The sequence below is a fragment of the Sciurus vulgaris genome (genome assembly GCF_902686455.1).
Source record: "Sciurus vulgaris genome assembly, chromosome: 12".
Lineage (NCBI taxonomy): Eukaryota > Metazoa > Chordata > Mammalia > Rodentia > Sciuridae > Sciurus > Sciurus vulgaris.
This window is the reverse complement of record NC_136473.1, coordinates 82,954,659-82,961,835: the sequence shown is the minus strand read 5'-3', so window position 1 is coordinate 82,961,835 and position 7,177 is coordinate 82,954,659. Positions and strand designations below refer to the sequence as shown.

At 43.4% G+C, this 7,177-nt stretch overlaps 1 long non-coding RNA gene across 1 annotated transcript; it reads right to left on the bottom strand.

The window, feature by feature from the left end:
• Positions 1-2,257: 2,257 nt before the first annotated feature.
• Positions 2,258-6,737, bottom strand: LOC306642393. The gene is made up of 2 exons (XR_013758493.1): positions 6,520-6,737; positions 2,258-2,471 (listed from the first exon to the last, which is right to left on the bottom strand). It is a non-coding gene; the product is annotated as an uncharacterized lncRNA (long non-coding RNA).
• Between the last annotated feature and the right edge of the window lie 440 nt (positions 6,738-7,177).

Below are 7,177 nucleotides of genomic sequence, written 5' to 3'. Positions count from 1 at the left end.
TTGAACCCAGGGACCCTTAACTATTGAGCCACATCTCCAGCCCTTTCTTGTATTTTTTTATTTAGCGACAGGGTCTCACTGAGTTGCTTAGGGCCTCATTAATTTGCTGAGGCTGGCTTTGACACAATCCTCCTTCATCAGCCTCCTGAGCCACTGGGATTACAAGCATGCACCACCCACACCTGGCCCTGCATCTGGCTTCTTCCAAACCACCACTGTGTGCTACCTTAAGGTAGGTTACTGAGCGGGTGGATTAACTCAACTTCAGTAACCACCACCAGGGCCGGCCATGCTCCCACAAAGCTCTAAACACACTTTCTAACCATGGGGCGAACAGAGCTGAGACCCTTGACCTATTTGGTAAAAAAGTGGATGCTCAATAAATATTCGTTGAATAAATACATATTGAATGAAGGAGAGTAAAATATGCCTGTGGCTAATTAAGGGTGAAGAAGCAGACAGATTCTTAATATGTGAGCAATTTCGGTTCACCCTTTAGAATAGGGGTGGGCCTTACTTGATGCACCCAGATAGTGAATGTTTCAGGCTTTGGGATCCATATGGCTTCTGTTGCAACCAATCCACACTGCAATATGGGTTGAAAGCAGACAAGATGCAAATGAATGGATGGGGCTGTGCTCCAATAAGGCTATGGACAGATAAAAATTTGAAGTTTTCCTATGTCACAAATTACTTAACATTTTCCCAATCACTTAAAAATGTCTTTAAAAGCCATACTTCTAAGTATTCTAAAAACAGCTGATCACTGAATTAACCTTTGAGCTGCAGTCTACCAACCCCTGCTTTAGGAAATGATATGAGACAAATAGACAAGGAAGCGGGGAGACAAAAGAATGTTTATTGAGTATCTACTGTGTCAGGAACTGTGCTAAGTGCTGCTGAGGATACAGCAGAGAAGAAAACCAGGCAAAGTCCCTGCCCTTAGGAAGCACATGTTTTAAACAGGACAACTGATCACAAACAAGATAACTGTGGGCTGGGTACTTGGTATAGAGAAAAAGAACAGGACAATGGAATAGGCCAGGGAGGCCATTGTGCTTTCTCATCTGTGACCACATTTAACTTGCTGGACACCCTGTGGACACTGTCCCCACTCTACAGATGGGAAAACCTTGCCTAAAATCTCACAACTGGTGACTGGAGAAGATAGGCTGCAAACCTAGGTGCTGTCTCCAAGGTCTGGGGAGTGGCTGGAAAGGAGACCTAAGGAGATAAGAGTCAGGAGCCCCAGGTCCAATCTTCGCTCTGTGCTTCACTCCTCAAAGCCTCAGTTTCAAAGATGGAAATGAGGATGATTAACAGGATGGTTGTCACATAAAAAACTATGGAAGTCGAGAGCAGTGGCACACACCTGTAATCCCAACGGCTCGGGAGGCTGAGGCAGGAGAATCACGAATTCAAAACCAGCCTCAGCAAAAGCAAGGCACTAAGCAACTCAGTGAGACCCTGTCTCTAAATAAAAATACAAAATAGGCCTGGGGATGTGGCTCAGTGGTTGAGTGTCCCTGAGTTCAATCCCAGGTACACACCCCCCCCAAAAAAATAAAGAACTATGGAAGCACTAGTCACAGCGACTGGCACACAATTGGATGGATGTCCTGAATTTACTCTATTTTTCCCCAACCAATCCTAGTCCTCCCCTTTACATGCAGCATACATGCTCAATCTGTTGGAAATGGTTGAGCATTCTGTTGGAACCCCATTCTGCATTAATAATCAGAATTGGAGGCTCATAAGTTATACCAAAAAAGAAAGATCAGGGAAGTCCAGATTTCCAAGGCACTCAAAGCACGTAGTATTTAATTACTGAAGAAGTAATCATGTAATGTATGTAAATTTCTAGAAGGAAAAAAATGATATGAATATGGGTAGAATATCTTAATGCTATTTACTTTATGACTGAGACAGTGCTTTACTTGTGGACAGGAAGTAGAGGACAAGGGAATATTTTTGTAGATTAAAGATGTAATAAACATACAGAAAACAGCATGAGATATGAAATTTATGGTGCTCTAAGAAAAAAACCAAAGAAATTAAATATTAAAAGTGGTCAGAAGAGCTTTTGCTACAAAAGGAATGAGCATGGAAATGGGGCCACTGTCCAGAGTGTTAATCTACTGGACCAGCAAAGTTCAGTGTGGAACGCTATGGAAATTTCCAAGAAATGGAGGTTCTTCTATCAGTTCAGAGCAGGCTCAGTCAGAGTCCCCACAGAAAAACAGATGGCATACTTAACTCGGCATAATACAAATCGGATTTCATAGAGACTACTTATAAACATAGAGTTCAGAAAACTCCTGGAAAATATGCAGGCTCCTGGGGTTGCCCTCTTCCAGGCCCTGGGGGATCCAGGAATGGAGCAGTCTCTGGAACCTGAGACACATGTAGACACAGTGGAGGACACCAGTCAGTGACCTTCAACCGAGGGACACAGCTGAGCTGAGGTGACACTGCAAAGAGAAAACAAGGTGATAAATACTTTCCTTTCATCTGCTGGGACTCTCCACCGGCCAAACCCAACCCCAGTCAGAGGGTCCTGTACTGTGGTTCATGCAGGTTGGATGCCCCTGCCAGAAGGCAGGGTGGAGACACGAAGAAAATAGAAACGGAAGAGTAAACAAGACTCCCAACACACAAAGCATTCTTTCACTGTGCCTATTTTCCCACTTATATACCTCAGATGAATCTGATAAAATATTAACCTTTAGGGACAATAGCCTCACTCCCTCTTTTAATCAAAGTCATGTGGCTTAGGGAGGGTTAGAACCATCCCTTCTGAACCACAAGCAAAGCAGACAAAGGACCCTCCCTTTATCAAACCTACACCCATTTCTGAAGTTTTTGTCTAGAACATAGCATTTATTTAGCACCATGAAGTTAAATTCTGCTATTCTCCCAATTCTGATATATTGTTAAATTCTTTACTATTTTCTTTTACTTCAGATAGCCTAGAGGTCTCTTATTTTCCCTATACTGAGAATTTTTCATGTTTTCCTTAATTTTCCAGAATTACTCAGGTTCATTGTTACTTGTATCCCTACATTTTTTGTACCCAGGAAAAAAGCAACGAACTAAACCTACTTCGGAGTCAATGTTCGCATAGTATTGCCCAGCATTTCTTTGCAGTAGAATTCTATACATGGGATCTACATCTGCAAAGCTGTGCCTGGCTCTGTCATCGTTATCCAAGTAGTGCAAACCCAGACTAATCCACACCTCTCCTCTCTCTTCAAACATCTAACCCTTCACCCCTGTCCTCACAGTTAGCTAAATATCTCAGTTTTTACTTCATTGAGTAAGCTGAACCAATGGAAGGAAAGTGGGTTCAATCCCCAGCACTGAAAAAAAAAAAAAAAAAGTTTAAAAATGACCCAAAATTCCTTCTCCCATCCCTACAATATGATGGTGCAGTTCTACCCATCAAAAGTGGGATCTGGTGGCTGGGGATATAGCTCAGTTGGTAGAGTGCTTGCCTTGTAAGCATAAGGCCCTGGGTTCAACCCCCAGCACTGTAAAAGAGGGGGAGAAAATGGGGTCTGTTTCCCTACTCTTGCATTTTGGTGAGTCCTGACTTGTGAAGCAAATGTGATACAAAGCAGTAGCTTGAATTCCCCTGTGTAATGGGGTAACTTTCTTGCAGCGTCTGGATCTCTGAGACCCCTTGTGCATGACCCTGAGCTAGTCTGTTAGAGGAGTGGAAAGGGCAGAGGCACCTTCATGAGTAAGTGAAGCCTTCCTGGAGGCTCCAGACATAGGTCAGGCTCAGGGGAGGTCTGCTGAGCTGCCCAGACCAGAACCATCTGACCATAGGCTCACCAGCTAAACATATGATTGTTTTAAACTAGCAAATGTTGTGGAAGGGAAGTGGGGATTGCTATTAGGAATAACTAACTGATTAAAATGAGATGGAAGAGTAGCAAAGGCACACGCTGGAATCCCAATGTCTCAGGAGGCCAAGGCAGGAAGATGGCAAGCTTGAGGCTAACCTGGCCACTTAGAAAGACCCTGTCTCAAAATAAAAAATTCTATGTACTCTAATTTTGGAAATGGGAATCGAACCCAGGGCTTTGGGAATTCAAGGCAAATGCTTTGCTGCTGAGCTACATCCCAGCCTCTAAAATAAAAAATTTAACGGGCTGAGGATGTAGCTCAGTGTTAGAGCACCCCTGGATTTATTCCCTCGTACTAGCAAAGAAAATAAAAAAGTTGTAAATTTTATAATTAAAAATACTACATTGAAATTAATTCTTATTTGTGGATTGATATAGCACGTCCTCATATTTGTCCTGTGTGACAGTCACTGAAAGCCAACTAAATACACCCAGGCCTGCGAGAAGCACCAAGGTTATTCAACAGTTACTGAGATGTGCTATATGCCCCAGGCTGTCTTCCTCTACGGGGTTACAGAGAAAACAAAATAACTCAGGCTCTACCCTAAAAATTCTTACCTCAGGGAAATGGAAAAACACAAGGGTAATCCGATGAGTTAAAAAGGATCTGATCATTTTTATGAAGAACTTATGTATGTTAGAGGCTGGGGGGAGGAAGGAGGTGGAAGGAAGGGCACGAGGAGCCTGACACCTTAGCCAGATCTGGAGAGATAATAGAAGCTGGCCGAGAGAAGCGGGGTGGGAGTCACCAGGGCAAAGAGAAAGGGAGGACCTGGGCAGGATCCTGTTCTAACTGCAAGTGGGGTTTGCAACTGGGAGAGAGATGGCATGAATGCAGTCCAAGCGGTAGAGGAGAGATGACGGCAATCACAATGCTCAGTGCAATCGCCGGTCATGCTAAGAAAATGGGATTTCATGTTGAAGGTAAAGAGAACCACTGAGCATTTTTAAGGTGTGGAGACAAGTTTTAGAAAATTCAGTTTGCTTGATTTTACAGTAAAAAGAGAAGAAATTATCTGGTGCATCATGCACCAGAAAAACAGAGCAAAAGAGGGTGAGCTATCTGCTTGTGCAGGGACCAAACTCAGGACTTGGCACACACTCTACCTCTGAGCTGCATCCCTCCTGTATTTCTTGACAGACGATCTCCATGTAGCTGGGAAGGTATAGTGACCATCTCCATCCTGCAAAAAGCTGGGGTTGGTATCTCAGGAGGAGGTAAAAGAAAAGATGATGGTCAGGGGGATGTTTTCAAATACTGAGTTTTGGGTGGTCATGGAAGCCTCGAATGGAAATGCAGGCTGGGTAATAGGATGTGCGGCTCCAGAGCTCAGGAGAGGGATGGAATCTGAAGATAACAGATTTGGGGAGATAAACAGAAAAGACATTCGCCCAAAGCCTTTGTGGCTAAGCCCTTGGAAAAATAATGCTCTGGAGTTTCCACATGTGTAAAAAGAAGACGTTCATCATATGGACCAGGCTTGTGGTCACAGGTAAAATGACACTTACAACTGGAACAGTGTGTGGCGCATGACAGGCATTTGACACATGCTATCTTATTTTGAATGAGAATCAATAAGAAAATTTTTCAAAGTGAGAAAAGGCTCAGGAGCAGGGATTGGGGAGGGGGCTCCAGTATCTAAGAAACAAGCTAAGGAGCCCACAAAGGATCCCAACAGTAAATAACATAAATAAAATAAGATAGCATACATACATACCTGAAAACTCCATCTGAAAAATAAATTAATAAAAGGAATGGCAGAATGTTTTACTGGGGGAAATTTTTTTTTAAATACTCAGCTTGCTTTCATGGCCGCTCATAATATGACCCCTACCTACCTTTCTATGGTTCCTTCTGAAGATTGCTCTTTATTTCTCCTCCAGCCAAAATGGACTTCTAGGATTGACTTACATTTTCCTACTTCCCACTCTCCCTGCCTTTCACCTTCTTTCCCCTCTGCTTACAATACTGCCTTCCAGAGATTAACACCCCACAGCTGACCTGACTTGAAGGCCTGTCTGTGAAAACACTCCCAGTCCCACCCACCCGCCAGATTCCCTGCCCCACTGGGATCTCACCTCTAATCTCTCTTTCTGTTCAGTGACTGACCGCAGCCTTGCATTTCCTTCAAGGCATTACTATTTCATTCTATGCCAAACATACTCAGCCTGGGGTCAATCCAACAGACAAGCTCAGGAAGAGCACCTAAACACCCTGAAATCACTGCAAAATCATGTGCATATACACACACGAACATTTTGCAGCGGAGAAAGGATAGTTAATTCTCTGATTCTCAAAATTTTCCATGCTCCTCCCCACAAATTAATTTGTTTTTCATTTGGTCCTTTTGTCCCATCCACTCTACAGTAACCTCCAGAGTCCAACCAGCTCAGCATCTCCTCAGGGCCTGGAAAAAAGTCTTTCATAAAGCAGACCCTTGGACTGTTGGGCTCAGCTGAAGAGCCAGCACACATGTGGATACCGAGAAGAAAAGGGAAGTTCAAAAAAGAAAGAGAAGAAAACCCTTAACTCCTCCAAACTGAAGATCTCTACCACAACCCAAACAAGAACAAAAGTGAAAGTGAGATGACTGGATTTTTTACAGACCTCTGAGTGAGCGAGGCGGGGATGGGGGATCAGGCGAGGACTTCACAGTTCCCTGGCCTCCCAGACTCACTGCGATCTTGGGTAATGATTCTCTCAAACTCCCTACACATCATTTCCTACTTATGCAACATGGAAAATAATCCTTGCCCCTTATCTACCAAGTGGAGAGGCTGGAAGGAAAACAGATGACACAGAAAATGCTTTTGGAACACTTCATTAGGCAGCGTCTTTACCAATCTTTTCATCAGAGAGTCTGTGGTTGCAAATGCCTGCTTGGCTGCAGAGGTTGTTTTGATGTCCTGCCTTCTTTCAGGACTGAAATATTTCCCAAAGTGCTCAGATTCAGCAAGGACGGTAAGAACATCTTGGGCTGGAGTGCACACTGACCACACTCGAGAGCCGCATTTCTCAGCCACTTGAGGAGCATTAAAAAAATCTCACTCCTTTTTAGATTTTTGTATTATGAAAACAAAGATTAATTGTTTCCCTTTTCAAAGTATGCACTTCTATCCTAAATACTATTCAGAAAACAAAAGAGAAGAAACAAACTGCTGATCTGCACCAACGTGCATGAATCTCAGATGCATTCTGCCAAGTAAAAGAAGCCAAGCTAAAAAGAGTGTGTGGTATCTGACTGCATTCATATAAAATTTGAGAA